Source organism: Pipistrellus kuhlii, unplaced genomic scaffold, assembly GCF_014108245.1.
Source record: "Pipistrellus kuhlii isolate mPipKuh1 unplaced genomic scaffold, mPipKuh1.p scaffold_m20_p_31, whole genome shotgun sequence".
NCBI lineage: Eukaryota > Metazoa > Chordata > Mammalia > Chiroptera > Vespertilionidae > Pipistrellus > Pipistrellus kuhlii.
The window spans coordinates 6,016,429-6,040,263 of record NW_023425531.1 but is presented as its reverse complement, the minus strand read 5'-3'; the positions used below and the strand labels follow the sequence as shown (position 1 = coordinate 6,040,263).

Sequence of the window (23,835 nt, the reverse complement as noted above, 5' to 3'; positions counted from 1 at the left end):
ATGCTAAGTGTCCAGTTGCCCATTCAACCAATCAAAGTGTAATATGCTAATAATATGCTAAGGCCGTTCAACTGCTCTCGATGACCTGCACTGACAACCAGGGGGCAGATACTCCAACTGGAAGGTTGCTGCTGAGATCCAGCTGATCAAGACTGAGCAAGACAGCCCAGACAAGACCTGGAGCTCTTTCGAGATCCCTCCCCAGCCAGCCAACCTCCCACACCCCTGACTGGTCCCAATCACACACAGGTGGTGGGGTCCCTTGCGCCCTCACTCAAACCGGGACCCCTCGGGGGATGTCGAAGAGCCAGTTTCGGCCTGATCCCGTAGGCCAGGCCAAGGGACCCCATTGGTGCACGAATTTGTGCACGTGGCCTCAAAAATAAATAAATACAAACCAACCAACCTGGGGCTGTCCTGGCCTATTTTGCTCTGTGGTTAGAATGTCAGCCAGCAGATTGAAGGGTCTTGGATTCCATTCTAGTCAAGGGCACATAGTTGCAGGCTTAATCCCTAGTCAGTTGCAGGCTTGATCCCTAGCCCCAGTTGGGGCAGGTGTTGGGGGCAAACAACTGTTTCTCTCTCAAATCCATGTTTCTCCGTCTCTCTCAAAAAAACAACAAACAAACAAACTTGGGGCTCAGGTACATCTGGCTACATATATTATACATAACCAAATGGCCATGACTGAGAGCTACTGAGGCTGGGCATGGGATACTGGGAAAGTATTACACTATTCTCTCTACTTTTGTATAGAATTGAACTTTTCCATAATGAAAACTTTTTTTTGTTTTATTAATCCTAACCTGAGGATGTTTTTTTCCATTGATTTTAGAGAAGGTAGAAGGGAAGGAGAGAGGGGGTTAGAGAGAAAGAGAAACATAAATGTGAGAGACACATCAATTGTCTGCCTCCCACACATGCCCCACACCTGGAATCCATGTTATGTGCTCTTGACTAGGAATCAAACCCATGACCCTTCAGTGAGTAGGACAACACTATAACCACTGAGAAACAGAGGCCAGGGCTCCATAATGAAAACTTTAAAGACAAAGAAAGAAAATAAGAGAAAGAGATTGGACAAAAATCTTACACCTATGGATGAAGATAGTGGCATGGGGTGGAGTGGGGACAATCAGGTGGAGGGGAGCTATGGGAGGGGGAAAAAGAGGAACACCTGTAATAATCTGAACAATAAAAATTTATTTAAAATAAAAAATAGAAAATAAAAATAAAAACCCTCAAGATGGAAGAAAAAAAAAAGAAAGAAAGAAAAAGAGAAAGAAAATGAGAGAAAAAGAGCAAGAAAAGAAAAAGAGAGTGGCGGGGGGAGGGATGAATTGATTAGCCAGGGAGAGATGACCTTTGACCACAAAAGGAGGGAAGGACAATACAGGAAAGAAGAAAGGTAAGGAGGGTTTCAACATGTGAATACTTAGGACTAGGGTGTAGGCAGGGTGTTTCAAAGGTAGAGATTCAAAGCTAAGGCTATGATGGGCATGAGCAAACCCATAATCCACACCAACCACAAATATCTCTCAGGTGTCCTCGGCACTGGGCAGGCTGGCAGATGCTGCAACATATAGCCCTTCCAACATCATTTGTTGACGACAAGCGACATAAAGTCAGACTGGAACTGGACCAGCTCAAACTGACTGGCTAACAATCCAGGATTCTTTTTGTTTTCCCCCGCCGGGGTCAGCACATCTGGAGTGCAATGGATAAGGCTTGCCCTGAGAAAACCACCTTCTTGATCATGGTATCTCCCCTGCCAGGTAAGTATACAATCCAGAATCTTTGAGCCAGAAACCACATCTCCCTTTCCTCCCTCCACAACAGGAGGAGATGGCAGCTCCCATCCCTCCATCTCAGGGCCATTGGGTGTTTGAGACACTGGGCTCAGAAGTTTCCTCATCAGCTGATTTCCTGAAATAGCTGAATGACTCCCTCCTTATTTCACAAAAGCCTTTATTCCTAAAGCACATGATGTCTACTGAGAATCTTGCTGGGTATTTAACCTGGAATCCATACTGGCCAATCTGTCCTTAAGATTCCTAAGAATTTCAACAGTGAGGCTACTAATTGGACACAAAGTACCAAGACATTCATCCTGAAACATTAACCCAATGCTTTATAAACAAACTAGAGGCCTGGTGCACGAATTCGTGCACAGGTGGGACCCAGCCTGCCCACCACAATTGGGGCCAATAGAGGCTGCCCACTTTGAGAAGGGGATGTGGGAGGTTGGCCACCAGCCCTGCCCCACCCTGATCGAGGTGAGGGTGGACCTATTGGGGCCACAATTTGCGTCAAAGAAACCGGTTGTTCTGGTTGTTCCAGTTGTTTTGGTCACTTGGCTTTTACATGTAGAGATAATTAACTGAGAGTAGGTCCTTTTATATGTTACCATGTTAAAATGAGCAAAGATGAATCAAAGTATACATTTTTTTAAGTCCACTTTATGTTTTCTTTGGAGAATAAATCAACAATGATTCGGAGGTGGTTCTAATGATCTAAGTCCAAAGTTCTCCATTCACAGGCTTCCCGAAAAACACACAATAAGACTGAAATATAATAACCTGACCTTTCTTGGAAAATGAGCAGAGCCACAATACCACGCCAGGAGGTGCACACCAGAACAAGGTGAGCCAGCGCTCCTCCCTCAAACAGACTCAACAAGTTGCAGAAAAGCCATGGGAGAAGAACCCATTCTGCAACCAGCTACAAGGGGAAGGAGCTGGCTCCCACAAGATTATTTTAATATGAAAAATTTACTAACAAATTGTATTGTTTCTGCTTCAGATGTGGAGACACAAGCTGCAAGAGAGGAAAGCAGAACAAGCTCTCTAACTACAGTGAATTCCAAGTACAGAAGTACAGCTCACAAAAATCACACTGAACGCACAGCACTTTACAGGGGAAAACTACCCCCATTTCTGCACCTTGTTGTGACTTGAATTATAACATTTTCAAAAAAGCTCATCTTATCAAAAGCCATGGTGATACTAGTAAGCACTTCAACCTTTCTAACATATAGAACACTCCAGCCAAAGAAGGGAGAATACATATTCCTTTCAAGGAAGTGCTTGTGGAACTTTTACCAAGACATATGAATTCTAAACCACAAAACAAGTTTCATTAGATTTTTAAAATTTCAAGTCAATATTAGCCATTAGGGAAATGCAAATTAAAATGACAATAAGGTACATACACATCTACTTGGATAGCTAAAATTAAAAAGATAGGCCATACTGTGTACACCAAGTGTTTGGAAGCATGTGGAGGAACAGGAATTCTCATACACTGATGCTGTGAATATAAAATTACAGAACCACTCTGGAAAACTACAATATTTAGAAATTCCTTAAAGGGTTAAGCACATATCTACCATAAGACCCAATCATTTCACTCCTAGGTATTCACCCAAGAGAAATGAAAGCATGTGTCCCATTTGTGACCCGTCTCTTTATCTCCACATTTTGGTTGCTTCTCTACGTTTGTGTCTATGTACTAGGCATAACTGCCATGTCTCCCAGACTTGGTAGAGTGGCCTGGTGTTATAGTAGGTGACCTGTAGGGCCTAGCGCTGCCCTACACCCAGATGGGTGCTCCAAGTGCATCTGTGTGGGCTGTGTGAACTGCCCTGTTGTAGTTGAGTCTTGATTGCTGCTGATGTTACTGAGACAGATTGATCCCCTGGCTGACTGGCTGTGAGGACCAGCTAAGACAGTAGCAGAGGAGCTGCTGTGCAGGAGCTGAATCTTCAGGACAGGACTTGCTTCAATGGACTTTGGTGCCTGCCAAGTCCACCCCTTGAGTGTGTCGCTCATGGAGGTGGTAGGATTGTAATCTGGCATTGTCTGAAACTCTCTACTAGGTGTACTGGCTCTGGTGTCTCCCTGGCAGTGTAAAGGTCAGTCACCCCTGTGCTCTGCCTGAGGATCCCCGACAGAAGTTATAGAGTGATCTGTAGATGGCTGCTACTTGTGCTGGGCTTGGAGGTGCCCAGGAGAGGCCAAGATGTAAACCAAGGCCAGCTGGCACTAGTACCAGGCCTGGGGCCACTTAGCAAGAGGTACGGGGAGAGACAGAGAGAGAGGTTCTGTAATTTTACATTCACAGAGAGAAAAATGTCACTGTGAGAGAGATACAGCAATTGGTTGCCTACAGCACATGCCCCAGTCAGGCCAGCGATTGAACCTGCAACCAAGGTATGTATCCTTGATCAGAATCAAACCTGCAATCCTTCAATCCATGGGCCTATGCTCTAACCACTAAGCAAAACCATCTAGAGCAAATCATTAACTTTTTAAAAATTTGGCAGCTGTGTGGACACAAAATGAAGGCTCATTTTCTCCCTAAGTCCTCTGGAATTACTGGGTCCTGCTGGGGAAAATGAAGTCATATAAGTATATCTAATGTTTACTTTTTGGGCAATTTAAAAGGTAAGGTGTGTTTACTTCTAAACTTATATTTAAAAATAAAACAATAACATTAAGAGTTTTCCAACATTGCATGTGCTCAGTTGGAACTCGGTTTTTCTGCTTGAAGTGTAAGAACAACTTCCTACATCACCTGTGATAAACTGGTTAACCACCCTTGTTTAGGAGGTAGCGCTTATAAAATTCTAGAATAAAAGTATCATGCCGGTCTTATAAGGAAAAAGTCATCACATATGTCCGCCAAGAGGCATGTATACCATTCAGGAATACATTTTGTCTTTCAGAAATACGTACTGCAATGTTACCAGCTGTGCCTCCCATCACTGGAAGGAGCCTGCTGAGCATCCAGGAATAGCAGTGCTGGGCTAACTCTTCTTGACTAACTCTTCTAACGTTCCTCAGACAGGGACGTGAGTTGCCTCTTACAGGCGTCTTCAAACTACGGCCCGTGGGCCACATGCGGCCCGCAGAGGAGTCTGATCCGGCCCGCCAGGTTTTTTGGGCAGTGAGCACAGCCGAGGTGTTACAGTAGGAATTAGTAGTTCATATAGTCCGGCCCTCCAGCTCTCTGAGGGACCGTGATCTGGCCCCCACTTTAAAAAGTTTGAGGACCCCTGCAAGCTGCCTTCTCCCTAATGTGTCACCACTGGCATTCTGGCAGATTGCTGCTCTCCAACAAGTCCAACACCCACTCTGAAGATGTCGGTGGAGGAGTGGGGTGGGCTGCAGAGAGACCAGAAGGTGGTTTTCCCAGTTCTGGCTCTCCATGCTAGTTCTGTTAACATCGTTATGGACATATAATTCATTTACCACATGCTTCATCCGTTTAAAGCAAGCATGTCAAACTTGCGGCTGGCAGGCTGTGAGTGTGACATGCTTGATTTAAAGAGTACAATTCAGTGGTTTTTAGTATATTCAGAGAACTATCTCCGTGCTATTTTAAATATAATAAAACCTTAAAATGTACATGAGAATCCTCAGAAAAATAGTCAACTGGACACATCCAAGCTTCATGTAAATATGCTAAAGAAATGAAACAATGTACAGAAGTTACCAAAGAACACATACATTCAACCTTCATGTAACCGCATTAATGGGGGGGGGGGGACACAGTGGCACCTCAGGAAGCAGAAACCACTCCTCCTTGTTCCTACATTTCAGGTCTGGTGTTGGGGAGAGCTGGGTGCCAGAGGAGAGGGGGGGAGCACCTCTTAGAAAGGGGCATTCTTGGCCTGTGGCCCCCTCCAAAGGCCTATAAAATTATCCCCTCCGCGACTTTTCTCTGGAATGCTAGCCAACTGGACAGAGGGTGATGCAGCTTACAGAGCTCCACTCCAGGCTGTGAGGGCAGCATGCCCTCTCTGAGCACAACAGAGAAGTGGAGACTTCATTCCTTAAGTTGACTTCCCTCAACTCCTGGCCCAATCTAGACCCCTGAGAGAGTAAATAAAGAAGAGGGAGGAAAACAAACTAAAAATTATCAAATGCAGGTACATAGTTCAGAAAGTCACCGTGATGTAAGACGTGGAACCAGTCACAGCTCCTGCCCCTCTCACCCTGCTCAGGGAAGCCCTTCTTTCTGCTCTTTAGCTGGTTTGTTTTTTTCAGCTTACTAAAAAACAATTATGTATTCCAAGTTCCATCCACTTAGGTTTTTCAGAAATTATTACAGAAATAAATACTGAAATCAGAAACAAGTGTTAACAGCTATAGCAGTTACAACAAAGTTAATATCTACATGCTCTTGACTTAAAAGATTAAAAATGTTTGTGTCATTTAAAATCCATGAGGAAAGTTTCCAAGTCAAGATCCAAATCAGAGACGAGGACACAAAGTCACCAATAGAGGGACACTTCTGAAGCAGACCTTGCACCAGGAGCATGGGCTCCCTGTCTCCACCATTGGCAAGCTCTCTCTTTGGTACCGCTCCCATCACCCTGTTAAAAGGATTCTATAGGAAACATTCCTTCCAAACCATGGAAGCTACTGCCCTAGACATCAGGTAAGAGTAATATTTAGCACACAGCCCACAAGGTGACTGAATCGCAGCTGCCAGTCAGTGTTTGGAACATATGGTAAGCCATAACGTTTCTCCTGTGTTTCCTTGAGAATATCTGTGGTGGACCTCCTCAGGGGATGCTTCCCATTGGTAAATTTGATCCAAAGTGGCATAACAGACCTGAAGTTGCATATCAGCTATAGCACAAACTTTTTTAATTCACAAAGAGGAGACACCATATTTTTGGGCATTGACTGCCCTGTTTGATCATTTCTGGCAAACTGGTTAACCACTGGATAGTCATTTGCAAAGTATTCCATCAGAATAGAAGGAACCTCAGCAAAATCAGGGGGGGTCCCTGGTCCCTGGTTTCTCAAAGGATTGTAAATCTCCCATCTGGAACAATATCGTTCTCTACCAAGTTAGTAAAAAAAAAAAAAAAAAAAAAAAGGTCTTGATCTTTAGCTTTTTGGAGGGTCTATGCCTCCATGTCTGAGGACATACCTCTGACACTATTTCTTGGCTTTTCAAATGTACATGTTGCATTTTGGCCTACTGTAGTAAAAAAGGAGAATTTAGCACTCTCCCTACACCCTTCTGAGTTTGGCTGGGTCTTCTGCAGTGTTTACATCATTGACTACACAAGTATTTTTTGCTACTGAACCACATTAAGCTATAGCACTGCCTTTCTTATATAACTTTCCTATATTTAGCAATTCCCTTGCTTTTCGTTGCCTGAATTTCCTACATACCTACTGCTCCAACATCTCTGCAGGATTTTACATGCCTCCTTTAGACGCCCACACGACCAGGCCCGTAGGGCCTCATGCTTGACACTGCCCCTGCCCTCCCTCCTCTGTGCTGGGAGGCTTCTAGGTGCTCCTTCCTGAGAAAGAGTGTGGTCTGCACTTCGAAAGCATTCTTCCCCCCTGGCAAGTACCTGTACACAGAGTTGTAGGTTGGAAATGAGCCCAAAATTGGGAAGGTTGCTGCCCCAGCCCGGTCTCCCTCCTGCTGCTGCCACAGCGTCTAACACTGCCCTGTCCTGATGCTGTGTGTGGGACCTGTTTTAATCTCTGGAAGCTGCTGAGATCCTCCTCTCCATCAACAGGATTTGGTGAGTTTCCTGCGGGGACTTCCCCCTCACTGTTCTGAGCATAGGAAGAGCTCTTTCAAACAGAGACACAGCCGGGAAGAGTTCCAGGAGGATCTTTTTGATAAGGACCCTAACCCCCTCCCCAGCAAGGCTACCAGTCAGATGCTGTGCCTGATCACATACTTTCCTTATCTTTTATCTCCTACTAGTGGCCTGGTGCATGGATTTGTGCACATTGAAAGGAAATCAATTAGAAGAAATATTTTAATATTGCTATTCGACCTTTATAATATAAGTGTCGGAGATGAAAGAAAATTAGTAAAATGTATATGAAAACAATATGTAAATTGATTACTAAATAATACTAACATAATATAACAACAAAGACATATAAAAACAACTAAAGCATGATATAAAAACAACAAAAACAAAATATAAAAACAACACTAATAAAAACAATGACTGATCAGCCGAAACCGGTTTGGCTCAGTGGTAGAGCGTCGGTATGTGGACTGAAAGGTCCCGGGTTCGATTCCGGTCAAGGGTATGTACGTTGGCTGCGGGCACATCCCCAGTAGGGGATGTGCAGGAGGCGGCTGGTCGATGTTTCTCTCTCATCGACGTTTCTGGCTCTCTGTCTCTCTCCCTTCCTCTCTGTAAAAAAATCAATAAAATATATTATTTAAAAAAAACAATGACGGATCAGTTGATTAAATTTAGTCTACTATCTCCCTGTATACCACATTAAGAGTAAAACACTTTCAGAGTGCTTGACTAATTTCCCTTGTGATGAAGTAGTTACACTTTAACTCCACACACTCTTCGAACTTGAGAGAAAGCAACATATAACTGACCATATCTGAAAACAGTTTCAGGTAGAAAAATTCCTACTTTGAATAGAATTTATCCTTGTGATTTATTAATAGTCATCACAAATGCTGGCATCATGGGAAACTATCTTCAAATTAATTTAAAGGGGAGGCCAGTGTCAGACAGGGACAAATCAATTCTTGGAATCAGAAGAACCACGATCGACAATGACAAATTGAAACACATGCATGCAATTGGTGCCAGCGAGAGCTTTATATGTATCATGCATTCATAAGTCAACGTTCATTTTTAAATTGCCAGTGTGCGTCACATGTACCAGCTGGCTGATCAGTCGGTTGACAGTGGGACAGACATACAGTCAGTCATTCAGCCTATATATATATAATGGCACAAAATCCGGCCTGCACCCTCTCCAATTCGGTGCCTCTTGGGGATGTCCGACTGCCGGGAGGGATTGGGCCTAAACCGGCAGTCAAACATCCCTCTCACAATCTGGGACTGCTGGCTCCTAACCACTCACCTGCCTGCCTAACTGGATCACCCCTAACCTCCCTGCCTGCTGGCCTGCTCACCCCCCATTGGGCCCCCCCTGCCGGCCTGATTGCCCTCAACTGCCCCCCCCATTGGCCTGATCACCCCCATTTGCCCTTCCCTCCTGGTCTGATCAGCCCTAACCGCCTCTGCCTTGACCCCGCCACCATGGCTATGTCCAGAAGGACATCTGGAAGGTCTCCCAGAAGGTCTCAGTCTAATTAGCATATTACCTTTTATTATTATATTCTCATGCAGAGCCAACAGGCTTCCTGATGGAGCAGATCTAGGTAAGAAAAAGAGGCTTTGGCATGCGTCACTGTGAGGATGGGATTGCTATTTACTGAGATGGGGAGACTACAGGAGGCACACTCATAGCTTTGGCTATGTAAGTCTGAGATGTTCATCTGACATCCAAGTATGAGCCCAGAGTTCAGGAATGGGCTGGGCTAGAGATGTAAAACTGGGGGCCATCAACACAGAAGCCACATTTAAAGCGGTGAGTCTGGGAATGAGTGCAGATAGAAGAAAGAGGGTGAAAGAACCCAGGACCAACAAAGAAGACTGGAAAGGAGACTCCAGCGAGATACGACTAAATGAGAATAGAATACTAGAAGCCTGTAGAGGAGGAGCAATCAGCTGTGTTCACTTCTGCAGCAGGGCCAGTAAGGGAAACTGAGAACCATAAATTGGATATAACAGCACAAGTGTTGCTGCGTTGAAACCTTCACTATGTGAGGGCTTTTCATTTCTACTGCTACTTTACCTTCAGAAAGGCTATGAAAATAAACTTTTAAAATTGCTTTTAATTATGATAAAATATACATAAAATTTACTATCTTAACCATTTTTAGGTGTACAGTTCAATGGCATTAAGTACATTCATGGACACTAAACTCTTCATTTCCCCCTCCCACAACCCCTAGTAACCTCTATTCTACTTCCTGTCTCTATGAATCTGACTACTCTAGGGGCCTGATATAAATGGATCACACAGCATCTGACTTTTTGTGATGGCTTATTTCACTAAGCATAATGTCCTTACAGTTCATCCACATTGTAGCATGTGCCAGAATTCTCTTCCTGTTTAAGGTTGAATAATAAGCTACACACACACACACACACACACACACACACACACACACACATATATATCACATTTTGTTTATCCATTCACCTGCCAATAGACACATGGGTTGCTTCTACTGTTTGCCTATTGTGAATAATGCTGCTATGAACATGGGTGTGTAAATATGTAACAGTAAACTTTTAAGAAGGAATTAATGTACAAGCTATACAATTATAACCCAATGATACTTGGCTACCTGGGTAAATATTATATTACTTCTCGAAAGAGTGTCTGTGTAAAATGGTAGTGATATCTTCTCATTTCAAATCCTCCCTCCAGAACTACTGATGCTTTGAATTTATATCTCCTCTGTTTGTAACTGGTTGTTTTCCTTTCTTGGACCAAGTAAATTTTTCCTTACTGTATTAGTTTCCTACTGCTGCTACTATAACAAGTACCCACAAACTTATTAGCATAAAATAACAGAAAGCATTCTCTTACAGGTCAGGAGGTCAGAGTCTGAAATGAATCTTAAAGTTAAGCCGTCAGGGGGCTGGTTTCTAGGGGAGACTTTAGGGGACAATCCATTCCCCGCTCTTGCCATTGCCAGCGTTCCTTGACTCATGGCAGCAGCACACTTATCTCTGCTTCCATAGTCACATTCCCATCTCCTCCTGTGTCCTCCAATTTCCTCTGCTTCCTTCTTACAAGGACCCTTATGATTACATTTATGGCCCACCAGGATACCCCAACTCAAGATCCTTAGTTTAATCACACTCGAAAGCCCCTTTTGCCATATAAGGTAACATTCACAGTTCTAGGGATTACAACCTAGAAGGAGGCATTATCAGCCTAACACACCCACCTTACTTTTTTACAAATATGTTTCCCCCCACTCTATTGTTTTAAGTCAACTCACTGTATTTTTTAAACAAATTAGGCTCATCTGATACTGATTTTAAACCTTTATTCTCACCCTTTTTTGGAAACCACTGACATGTTCATATTGTTCACATTAATCAGGCACGGGTTTTGAGCGTGACTCTAAATAAACTTTGTTAATAGGTACATATAGAATTTTAGGTTAGGCTTGGATGAACATCAGTTATGTTAACTTATATTTGATGTCTTAAATAAGTACTTTTTCCTAGGCTAATCTTCAGGTAGAGGATTTTGGTTTTTTTTTTTAGAAAATGTTTCTGAAAAAATATGAGCTGCATGGAGAAAATGGTTCACTCTCTGAGACAACCTTTAAAAACATATCTATTTGTTACTAGTCTTACTTTGTAAATATAGTGTATCTAAAATATTTGGGGGGGGGGGGGAAACCTGGGGTATTATACCATTTTGCTCACTGCTGCACCCACAGGCAAGAACAGTGTTACTGAACTCAAGAGGTTTGCCACTCGGTCTAATAAAAAATGAGATGTGGTTGTCACAAGGCAGCTTTATTTACTTGCAGCAAGAAAAGAAGAGAGAATTCCTATCCAAAGCTCTGCCTTCCCGAAGGGAGACTTAGTCATTCCTTACATATACTGTTTGATTTCTTCTTTGCAGTTGGCTATACTTATCAGGCTGGGTTCCTATCCAGCTGATTCTGTTTACAGCTGCTCTGCAAATCATTGTGCTACATTTTAGCACTTAGCAAACATAGCATTTAGTGTACTAGTACGAATGGCCCAGCCCTTGAGATCCTTGTCCTATCTGACAATAGTGCCTGGTCCACAGCAGGTGCTCAGTGAGCATTTACTCAGTAAACATTTGCTGCATTTGGACAACCAATTTCTGAAAGGAGTGATCCATCACAGTGATAAGAAGCTGGAAGGGACAATGGGAGGCTGGTCTAGGGAAGTCAGTTTATCCCTACAATGGGACTTCATCCGGCCAATGAAACCAGGCCTTGGAAGAACAGCTGCCTCTCCTGAAGCAGTCCGCTGCCTGGAGTGGATTGTAATGTCCCCCTCACTGGTATATAGTAACAGATTCCCACCTCCCCACTGGGAAACCCAACACCCTCTTGGATCCGATGCTCTCCCTCAAAAAAAAAAAAAAAAAAAAAAGTCTCTCTCCCTCTCTCTCTCTCCCCCCCTCCCTCCCTCCCTCCCTCCCTCTCTCCCTCGCTTTCTCCCTCCCTTGGTGGAATGGAACCCCAGTGCTGCCATGTGGAGACAGTCTGCCTGAGAAAGACACCAACCACAGAAGTCCAGGCTCATAATGGTGCCTCCAGGCTAAGATTTAATGAGGCTGGTGCAGAATGCTGCAACAGGGTCTGGCATGTCACGGGTTGTCACTAAAAATAAGCTCCTACACAATTATCAGTAAAACATGGTACAAATACTCATTTTATTTCCTGGGAGGGTGTATACAAGCACAGAAAAGAACTGGAAGACGCACACACACACATTTCAGTGCTCTCTAGTAAGCATGGGTCGTGGAAACATGACAAAGCTGCTGATTTGAATATGCTTGCTTTACTAAATAAGAGCTTTACTAAGTAATAGTTACTAATGCCATTTGAAACATGAAATCACTGCAGTAAGATACCTAACTGCCTGCTATCCCCACTCTGATCTCTGTGCTCCAGACACTTGAGAACCCGAAACTCTTACCCTTGTGCCTTTAGCTCCTGGGCATATGTAAAGGCACAAATTCACAAACAACACAGATATGTTATTATGTGATTTTTTTTAAGACTTTTTTTTTTTTTTTTTTTTTTTTTTTTTTTTTTTTTTTTTTTTGCATTCCTAGGTCCTTTCCAAGACAGTCTCTGGAAGGTATTTATTTATTTATTTATTTATTTATTTATTTATTTAAAATATATTTTACTGATTTTTTTTTGCCCCCCTCCCTCCCATACATAGAGTTTTATGTCCATTGGTTGTACTTATATGCATGTACACAAATCCTTTTATGTCCATTGGTTGTACTTATATGCATGTACACAAATCCTTCGGTTGATCTATTATCTAACCCATATCATCCTCCCCTCCCCACTGTAATTTGACAGTGTGCCTGTTGCTTTACTGTCTCTATATCTGTCTCTTGGTTCATCAGTTTATAATGTTCTTTATCATTCACAAATGAGTGAGGTCATGTGGTGTTTCTCTTTCATTGATTGGCTTATTTCACTCAACATGATGTTCTCCAATTCCATCCAGGTTGCTGCAAATGATGAGAATTTCTTCTTTTTTATGGTAGCATTGTGTAGATGTACCATAGTTTTTGGATCCAATCATCTGCTGACGGGCACCTAGGCTGTTTCCAAATTCTAGCTATTGTAGATTGTGCTGCTATGAACATAGGGGTGCATATATCCTTTCTGATTAGTGTTTCTAGTTTCTTGGGATATATTCCTAGAAGTGGGATTACTGGGTCAAATGGGAGTTCCATTTTCAGTTTTTTGAGGAAACTCCACACTGTTATCCACAGTGGTTGCACCAGTCTGCACTCCCACCAGCAGTGCACGAGAGTTCCTTTTTCTCCGCAACCTCGCCAACACTTGTCGTTTATTGATTTGTTGATGTTGGCCATTCTGACAGGAGTGAGATGGTACCGCATTGTTGTTCTGATTTGCACCTCTCGGACAATTAGTGACTTTGAGCATGTTTTCATGTGCCTTTTGGCCTTCCTTCTGTCTTCTTTTGAAAATATTCTATTTAGGTCCATTGCCCATTTTTTAATTGGATCATTCATCTTCCTTTTATTTAGTTGTATAAGCTGTCTGTAGATGTTGGAGATTAAACCTTTATCAATGGTATTATTTGCAAATATGTTCTCCCACACCGTGGGCTTTCTTATTGTTTTGTTGATGGTTTCTTTTGCTGTAAAAAAGCTTTTTATTTTGATGTAATCCCATTTGTTTATTTTTCTCTTTAGCTTCCATTGTCCTAGGGGCAGTATCAGTGAAGAAGTTCTTTTGGCATATGTTAAGACATTTTTTAAAATTACATTTTTGTTTTTTGTTTTGTGTTTTTTTGGTTTTTTTAATATTCTATTGATTTTTTACAGAGAGGAAGAGAGAGGGATAGAGAGTTAGAAACATCGATGAGAGAGAATCATCGATCAGCTGCCTTTTGCACACCCTCCACCTGCAACCAAGGCACATGCCCCCGACCGGAATCGAACCTAGGACTCTTCAGTCCGTAGGCCAATGCTCTATCCACGGAGCCAAACCGGTTTCGGCTAAAATTACATTTTAATTGACTTTAAGAAAGAGGAAAGAAGGAGAGAGAAACATGGATGAGAGAAACATCAACTGGCTGCTTCCTACATGCCCTCTACTGGGGATCAAACCCGTATCCCAGACAAGAGCCCTGACCTAGATTCGAACGGATGACCTCTTGGTACATGGGCCAATGCTCAACCAATTGCGCATCACTGGCGAGGGCCATTATGTGATTTAAAACGTAAAATCCTTCTGTCTAAAAAAATAAAAAGCTTTGTGCTATACGAATAAGCAGCACCATGTGAACACATCATCACCCTCTGGAGTGCTCAGGAGCCATCTTAACCAAGATGTCTTCTGAAAGACATGTCTAGACGTTGGCCCACAGCAGCAGAGCTCCCATCTGCAGCTGGCCCTGCAGGTGTACCGAGCGCCTACAATGCAAGCAAGCCTAGGTGAGTGAGTGGTATTGAGGGGAAAGAAACCTTGGCCAGTGTCACTCTAAGTCCTTCTGAAGGAAACATCCTCTACCAAGGAGAGCCTACCCTACAAAGTCATCACCAGAAACAAAGCAAACTTTGATGCCCCTGACCATGAGTGGGGCCACTGTTTTGCTGCACTTGGAAAACCAACTTCTGATATGCACCACAGAGGCAGAGGCACCTACTTAGGAAATAAGGAGCTGAAAAGGCAAAAAGCATCCTCACCTGGAAGTCCAGGATCACCAGAGAGACCAATACTCCTACCCCCAATTCTCGTTAGGATGCAATTCCTCTAACTATCATCCTGTACTAGGGTCTAAGCACGTAGAACTAGTCCTTATCCCCAGCGGCTCCACCCCAAGAACGTAGGGGCTTGTACTAAGCCTCAGGACTCATCCAAAGGACACTGTTCCTTATAGGCTTCTAGGTGCCTATGTCCTAATGTCCCATTTGCTCATCTGCCTCCCCACACAAGGACCAGGCCTGTCCTGTCCACCTCTGGGAGCCCGTACCTGGACCAAGGTGATACAAGTGACGTCCCTGTGAACACACAGCTGGGAAGGGATGGATGTGTGCCTAGGGGACAGGTTTTACTCTGAGGCTCCCTCTGGCAGAAACTGTGTCCCCAAAGCAAACCCAGTACAGGAGCAACAGTTACCCGGACTCACGCCTCTCATTAGCCACCTGAGTGGGAACGATGCCCCTCAGCTCTCAGTCCCAACACCAGACCAGATCAGAAAGATTCACATGTGTAGTGCATGGTTGGCTTTTATGTCCTTTGAGATTTGGTTTAAATCTAAAAAGCGACAGTTCCTAGATTATGGTAGTACCTAGGACCCAAGCTTGAGAGGACTAAAAAATTCCAGAAGCTCTAAAATTCTGAGCTTTATTAAAACCTTGGTGTATCAGACCAGCACTGCTGAATAAAGTTATTATAATTGCAGATCTGGCCCAATGTCTATGATTACCATACTTTTTTAATCATCAAAAGATCATTCAACAGTGGAAGAAATTTTAAGTAAAAAACAAAATGAAAATTCTTCAGGCTCTCATTCTGTCCAACATCCTCCCCATTTTCTCTGCTTTCATCTTTTGTACTTTGCTCTTTAAAAACAGAATGTGATCTCTGGCTGTTGAGGCTCAGTTGGTTGAACATTGTCCTGTGCACTGTAAGGTCGCTGGTCCCATTCTCAGTGGGGAACATGCCCATGGTGTGGGTTCGGTCCCCGGTGGGGGTATATATAAGAGGCAGCCAATCAATGTTTCTCTCTCACATCAATGTTTCTCTCTCCCCCTCCCTCTCTCCTTTTCTTTCTCTCTCTCCCACTCCCTGCCTCTCTCACTAAAAAAAATCAATTAAAAACTAAATAAAAGCAGAATGTTAAACCAAAATATAGACAGTATTTATTTCTAATTTAATAGCATAGAATGGCATATATCTGAAACAAGAAAGGAAACCACAAAAGAAAGGAACTCTACAGAAACTCATAACATTTAAAAGCTCCACAATATTTTAGAGCACATGTGTCATTAAACACAAGGCCCGCGGGCCAAATCCGTCCCGCCAGGCCTTGCAATGTGGCCCGCACCGCGCTGTCATCACTGCACTCCGCTGCGTTTCCATCACAATGACAGTTTATGACTGTTCAGTAAACCATTCGGCCCGCGATTTAGGCTGGATTTTAGATTTTGGCCCCTTCTCTGATTGAGTTCGACACCCCTATTTTAGAGGCTGCCTGAGCTGAGCCCACATAACAGGTTAAGAAATGGAGGTCTCATGCCCAGCCAGCATGGCTCAGTGGTTGAGTTTTGACCTGTGAACCATGGTTCAATTCCCAGTCTGGGCACATGCATGGGTTGCGACTAGATCCCCAATGTGGGGAGTACAGGAAGCAGTCAACCAATGATTCTCTCATCATTGTGTTTCTATTTCTCTCTCTCTCCCCCTCTCTGAAATCAATAAAAATATATTTTAAAACAAATAAAGAAATGGAGGTCTCAGGCCAGGTAATACTCATATTATGACATAGAAGATACACATGCACAAAAGTACTTATTCACTAACACTTAGAGGAACTTCAGCTCAAATACACACAAGAAAAGGCAAATTAAAGCTACAATAATATACCATTTTTCCTTTATCAAGTTGGCAATACTTTTCTAAATACTTTCCTTTTAAAATCCTTTAAAATCTATATATCTATCACCCCTGCAATTTCATTTTTAAGACTTTAACCTTAGGAAATAATGAAGATTGTGCAGGAAGATTCAATAAAGCTATTATAGGAGTAGAAAAGTGAAATCTAAAATACCAAAGACAAAGAATTAATCAAATAAATTCTAGCACATTCATTCATATAAAGAAACACTAGCCATAGAAAGTGTGTTGTAAATGGAGGGACCTGGAGAATATTATGCTAAGTAAAATAAGCCAGTCAGAGAAAGACACGTATCTACCTGATCTCACTTATCTATGAAATTTAATAAATAAAATAAACTGACAAAATCAGGGGGGAGAGAGAGGGGCAAAGGAGAGGAGGGAGGGGGAGGGTGACAGGGAAAGGGGAGAGGGAATAACATTGGGGGCTCCTCCTGAACACCTACTGGGGATGAGCCGGGAATCAAACCAGCAATCTTTTGTTGCATAGGACAACACCTAACCAACTGAACCATACCAGCCAGGGCAACAGGTTCTTATTTTTTATATCTATTTTAATTTATTTCAGAGAGGAAGGGAGAGGAAGAAATAGCTAGAAACATCAATGATGAGAGAAAATCACTGATTGGCTGCTTCTTGCACGCCTGCTACTAGGGATCAAACCCCCAACCTGAGCATGTGCCTTTGACCAGAACTGAACCCAGGACCCTTCAGTTTGCAGGATGATGCTCTATCCACTGAGCCAAACCGGCTAGGGCTACGGGTCCTTGATTCATGTATTACAATTACTAAGATTCCTCCCACTAGAAAGTTCTTAGGATAAAAGAGAAAGCCCAACCTAGCCAGTTTGGCTCAGTGGATATGGAGAGAGTGTCCCAGGTTCGATTCCAATCAAGAGCACATGTCCAGGTTGTGGGCTCAATCTCCAGTAGGGGGCATGCAGGAGGCAGCTAACCAATGATTCTCTCTCATCATCAATGTTTCCGTCTCTCTCTCCCTCTCCCTCGCCTCTGAAACCAATAAAAATGTATTTTTTTAAAAGAGAGATAAAGCCCAATGTTCTTCTAAGAGCTGATGAGGCCTCACTAACTGGTACTTCCTGTGAATGCATTATAAGGCAGGCTCCTTGAATGAAGGGAGGGGATGTGTTAAAAATAAAATCACCCAGCCCGGATGGTGTGGCTCAGTGGTTGAGCATCGACCTATGAACCAGGAGGTCATGGTTCGTTTCCCAGTCAGGGCACATACCCAGGTTCCGAGCTTGATCCCCAATGTGGAAAGTGCAGGAAGCAGCCAGTAAATGATTCTCTCTCATCACTGATGTTTCTCTCTCTCTCCCCCTCTCCCTTCCTCTCTGAAATCAACAGAAACAATTTTTTTTTTTTTTAAGTAACCTTGTTTTTCTTGGATTTTAGTAAAGCAAACCATCCCACCCAATGCTGAATGAAACAGCACTTTTTTAAACAAGTGAGAAAAGAAGAAGGGTGAGAGAGGGCTGGGAGAAGAAAAGAGGGAGGAGCAAACACTTGTGGAGGTTACTGCTCCGGCATGGCCTGTCCTTACTCTTCTTTCTCTCCGGAGAATCACACCTGCCAGGAAAGACTATCCACCTTTGTGTTCGAAGAGCCACCTGAGGAAGCTGCTGAGGGAACCTGAGCTCCTGCCCACAAAGGGCCGCTCACAGGTGCTGCCTCTGAAACCGGAGCGCAGCTGTGAAACACCATCCCCGCGCTCTGAGGCCGCAAACAAGGCCTCTCCGTCAGAAAACAGCACACGGCACAGAAAGAACTCATCTTCCCCTTAACTTCACCCAGTGCTGCAGCGGAGGCAGAAATCCAGAGAAGCACGAACAGAAGTGAGACAGCTGAACAGGAGAGAGCTGCTCAGGAACACAGCCCAGGGCAGTCTTCCGTACCTTGGCAAAGATCCACAACCTTCATGAGAATGATCACAGGCTCCAAAATGAAAGAGAAAAAAGCACTTTTGTATCAAAGCATGTGCACCACACCTACCCGGTCCTGCTGATTTCTCCTTGAGAATCCTTCACACTGACTGAGCCTAACCCTGGCAGGGGTCAGGGCAGCACAGGGACAATCACAAAGGAAGCTTGTGCCCAAGCAGCAACTTGTGAGCCTGACCACACGCAAACTTTAAGTTCCTGATTATGCCCTAGCCAGTGTTGCTCAGTGGTTAAGAGTGCCGGCTGCACACCGAAGGGTCTCAGATAGGGTTCGCAGTCAAGTGCACATACCTGGGCTGTAGGTTGGCTCCTCTACCCCAGTCAGGGGTCAAGATGCATGCAGAAGGCAACTAACTGGTAACTAACTGGTCGATATCTGTCTGTCTCTCCTCCTCACCCCTTCCTCCCTTGCTCTCTCTCTGAAAATCAATGGGGAAAATATCCTCAGGTGAGGATTAGAAAATAAAAAAAAGTTTATTGCTTACTTACTGGCAATAAAGGCCCCACTGACTCACAGACCGCAAGGACCCACAGACGCCTAATACACAGCTCTGGGGCTTTTCCCCAAGAAGGCAGCACCCCGAAATTGAAAATAATCGGACTTTGGGTTTGACAGTTCCACGTTCAAATTCAGCCTCTCTCACCAACTGCCTTCTCAGTGCTGTTCCTCAGCAAGCTTCCTAGGCTAAGGTGACAACAAAAACAAGCCACCCAAACCTGCTCTAAGTTCACGTGCTCCCTCCTGGGTGAGAACAAAGGCAACCCTCCTCATCGAAGTTCTCAACCTCACAGAGCGCAGAATGAGGCATCCTGCTCTCTCCCTGGCCCGCCTCCCGGGTCTGACTGAGCACAGCTCTGTTGTAATTCCGTGTGCAGCTTGGGTCAAGAAGCACTGCTTTGGAGTAGAACATTGCTTGGAAACTAGTTAGAAGTGCTCCACCCAGAAGTTGCTAAAAAGGAAACCTGCTGATGAGACCTAGCACTGAGTTTTAATAAACCCTCTAAGGCATTTTGATGCCTCTGGAGCTTGAGAACCTCCGGAGTGGAGGGAAGAGTAGAGGTACAGTCCAAAGATATCAGTTAAATATGTAACTGCATGTAACATCCCCAACTCCCCAGAGACACCCACAAACAGAAATATTAACCCCACTTCAAAAAACAGTGTCATTTAGGGAACCTCTTATTTCACAGGTTGGGAATAAGAACCTGGATTCTTCCTTCTTTAAATACACAAGTCAAGAGTACATACCTGAACATCAGTCACTCAAAAAACTATGTTGTTATATCATAGGAAAAGAGAATGAGAGCTGAGCATGGGGACAAAGTATGTGTTTGCTGAATGGTGGAAAAAAGCAACACAGGGCAAAGTTTATTGGCCTGCTGGGTAGCAGCACTGACTGTGAGGTCCCACCTCACATTAGGGTTCACGCACAAAAAATCAGCTTATGGTAGCAACTACAGAATATCATGCATAGGGATTGTTTTATTACTGTTACAGGATATTTCAAATACCTGATTTATTTTCACCACTTGTCTACATGTGTGCATCAGAAGCACTTTATGGGGAGTAGTGTGGATTTATCCCAAATAAGAACGCATTCCCATTGTTACTAGTGACTGGAGAAGAATTTATGTCCTATGGCATGCATTTCTGGAACATTTGTCTATTTTAATAGTGGACAAATAGGACTTTAGTTACCAGGAATAGCAAAGGTTGTAGAAAAACAGGCCCAAGTCACTTTCCTCCATTTAAAAAAATTTTTTTTTAATTGATTTGAGAGAGGTAGAGAGAAGGAGAAATAGAAATATCAATGATGAGAGAGAATCATTGATCGAATGCCTCCTGCACACTGCCCACTGGGGATCGAGCCTGCAACCTGAGCATGTTCCCTAATTGGGAATCGATCCATAACCTCCTGTCCTGGTTCATAGGTCAACGCTCAACTACTGAGCCATGCCAGCCGGGCTAACATATACTATTACTACATATAATAGGTAGCACATAGTCAGTAAATTAACATGTTTTATAGATGCCTATATTTAGGAAATGAGAAGACATCAGTCACAACTATAGGAATAGGAACAGGGGATTCCTAGGAGGTAAGAAGGAATGTTTTTCCCATAGTAAAAAGTAAATAGAAATCAACCAAAGAAAAAAAAATAGGATCTGATCTGTTGATTGGGTCATAGGTAACCGGACAGAAAAAACAAACAAACACACAAAAAGCATGGACAAGATACAGAGCCTCACTTTAAGAGTAAGTAAAGCAGCCCAGCCAGTGTTGGGCTGAACTCATGAACCAGGAGGTCAGGATTCCTTACAGGGCACATGCCCAGGTTTCGGGCTCAATCCTCAGTAGGGGGCATTCAGGAGGCAGCCGGCCAATGATTCTCTCTCATCATGGATGTTTCTATCCCTCTCTCCCTCTCCCTTCCTCTCTCTGAAATCAATTTTTTTTTAAGTAAGAAAAACATTTATCTTTCCTGTCCTAACTACAAACAGCCCCCAAACCATTACCTCTTATAAGCAGGAAATGTGTTTCTTAATTTCCTTTGTGAACTCCTCTAAAAAGCTAGCACCCAGCTTAGTTTACGGACACATGGTTTCAGGTAAACACACAACACCCTAGGGCCAAGCTCTTGAGCCACAAGCCTCGAATACACATGCAGTTATTTTAAGTTCCCCAGGAACATCCTGGAGGGGAATTAAAATCCAGAGAGCACTTTGCCAAAGTGAGCCCTCAATCATGCTGACTCTTACTCTTTTTAAAAATATATATTTTATTGATTTTTTTACAGAGAGGAAGGGAGACTAGGGATGTGCCCACAACCAAGGCACATGCCCTTGACCGGAATCGAACCTGGGACCCTTCAGTCTACAGGCCGATGCTCTATCCATTGAGCCAAAACGGTTAGGGCTGACTCTTACTCTTTACAAGGTACTCCCCCAGTGTCAGAAAGAGTTCAATTATTTCACCTGCCTTATGCATCGCTCACAGCCACCTCTGAACTAGGTACCATTTATTTAGAGAGAAACCTAGAGCAGCTGAGTAACCTGTCAGGGCCCTTAGCGTGTCTCTGCCACTCAGCCTCCCCTTCCTCAGCCTCCTTTGTGATCTCTATCCTGTGACTTTCACTCTGCTCCTCTGCTCCCCCCGAATGGTCCTCAAAGGGGCTTCCTAAGTTCTCCTCTGGCAACTCTAGCTTAACACCATTGCTCAGTGCCAGCTGGTCCCAACACCACTCACCCTCCTTTTCTTGTTGACAGACTCCAATCCTGTTCAGGTCTTCCTCCTTCCTTTAATTCAGCAAATACCTCAGAGTGCTACTACACTCCAGCCCGCCAGGCACATTCATGGAGGGTGGGTGGGAAGGGAGGCAGAGATGACAAATATGAGAATAAATAAAACAGAGTTTGCTAGATAATGGTAAGTGCTAAGGAGAACAGTAAAGTGGGCAAAAGGGAATGGAGAGTGTTGGAGGCAGGGAAGGCTGCCTATAGTCAGGCCAGGAAAGGGATCCTGACTGGTTTAGCCCACGGTTCTCATTCTCTGCACACTCCAGCATGAGTACTGCATTTCTAACAAGCCCCGAGACAATGCTAACGTAATGGTGCTGCTGCTGCTGGTCCAAGGACTCCACTTCGGAAAGCTCTGCTCAAGCCAACTGTGGAGCCTCCACCCTTTGCAGGGACAGGCCTGGGGAGCCAACAAAGGGGAGGAGGGTCAGGGGGCCTGGGGAGGACTGTAGAAGAGTTTCTTAAACAGACACAGGGAGAGGATTCTTTCTTCCCCAGGATACTGGCTGCTACAGCCACAATCCTGACATCAGTGAGCTAGCATGCTGAGTAGCATAGACAGAGCCAGATTGTAAGGACGCAGTTAAAGTGTCACCTGCCCAGGGCTTGTTCTGTGTAAACGTTCTTAATTCTTGGAGCCATTTACAGTCCAGCTTTCTGTTACTTTCTGCTGGACTCTCAGACTGCATCTCTAGCCTAGACCTTTTCTCTGAGGTCCAAGCCCTGAGAGCACTGGGAAGCCCATGGATATGTCCAGAAGGTCTACAGTTGGGCTCCCACCTCCCCATCCCTCATCCTGATCCTCACCCACAACCTTTCAGCCATGGGGGTCACATCGTTACTGCCTCCCGGAGCTTACAGCTCCCTCTCCACTCCATCTCCTTGAGCACCACTAAGCCCAAGTAGTCGCCAGCCCTGCGCTGACCTCCTGACTAGTCTCCCCCAACTATTCCTGTCCTCCATAAACTGAGCCATCATTTGAAAAAATAAATCATGGAAGAACCAAGGTGGCAGTATAGGTAAATGCCTGAACTCGCACCTCCCACAACCACATCAAAATTACAACTAAAATACAGAACAACCATCATTCAGAACTGCCTGAAAGCTGGCTGAATGGAAGTACTACAGCTAGAGAAGTAAAGAAGAAAGCATGAGACTGGTAGGAGGGACTGAAGGAGCTGGTCCAACACCCACGTGTGTGTGTGTGTGTGTGTGTGTGTGTGTGCACCCTGCTTTTTTAACCAAGGGGAGATTGTCTCTGTGGAGGCTTCCCGTGGGGAGCAAGGGGCCCCAGCTCCACACCAGCCCCCCAGCCCAGGATTCCAGAGCTGGGAAGAGAAGTCCCCATAACTACAGGTTGTAAAATTCAGCAGAGATTGTGGCTGAGAGACACGGAGGCTGCTGGAGCCCCTGCTGTTCTGTTTAAAGGGCCAGTGCACAAACTAGAATTCGGTATCTCTGAGCTCCAGCATCATTTGGCTCTGGGGTCCCAGACACATATGAGCAGGAACTGGACTGTCTGACAGCAGAGTAGAAACTAAGGGTGGCTTTCTCCCTCACAAGGGTCATTGTTTCTGTGCTGGGACCTCCTCTGAAGCAGGTCTGACTGGCAGCCATGGTGAGTCTCAATCAGCCTGGAGCACACTGTTGGCTCTGCCCTGGGGATTCGCTGAGACCCCGCCCCATCCAATTTGCAGCCCTACCCAAGCTGTTTGTAGCAGCTTGTCCTGGCTCAGGCTTCAGACCTTGCTAAAATCCCCCAAACAAGCTGCAGCTGGTGACAGTGTGCTCCAAACCTATCAAT

General features: G+C 44.2%; 1 protein-coding gene and 1 pseudogene across 5 annotated transcripts in view; both read right to left on the bottom strand.

The window, feature by feature from the left end:
- RAB11FIP3 (RAB11 family interacting protein 3) overlaps window positions 1-23,835 on the bottom strand; it is a 91,298-nt gene that overhangs the window by 49,605 nt on the left and 17,858 nt on the right. The window lies entirely within an intron of this gene.
- On the bottom strand, window positions 1,658-1,783 carry LOC118731689 (annotated as a pseudogene).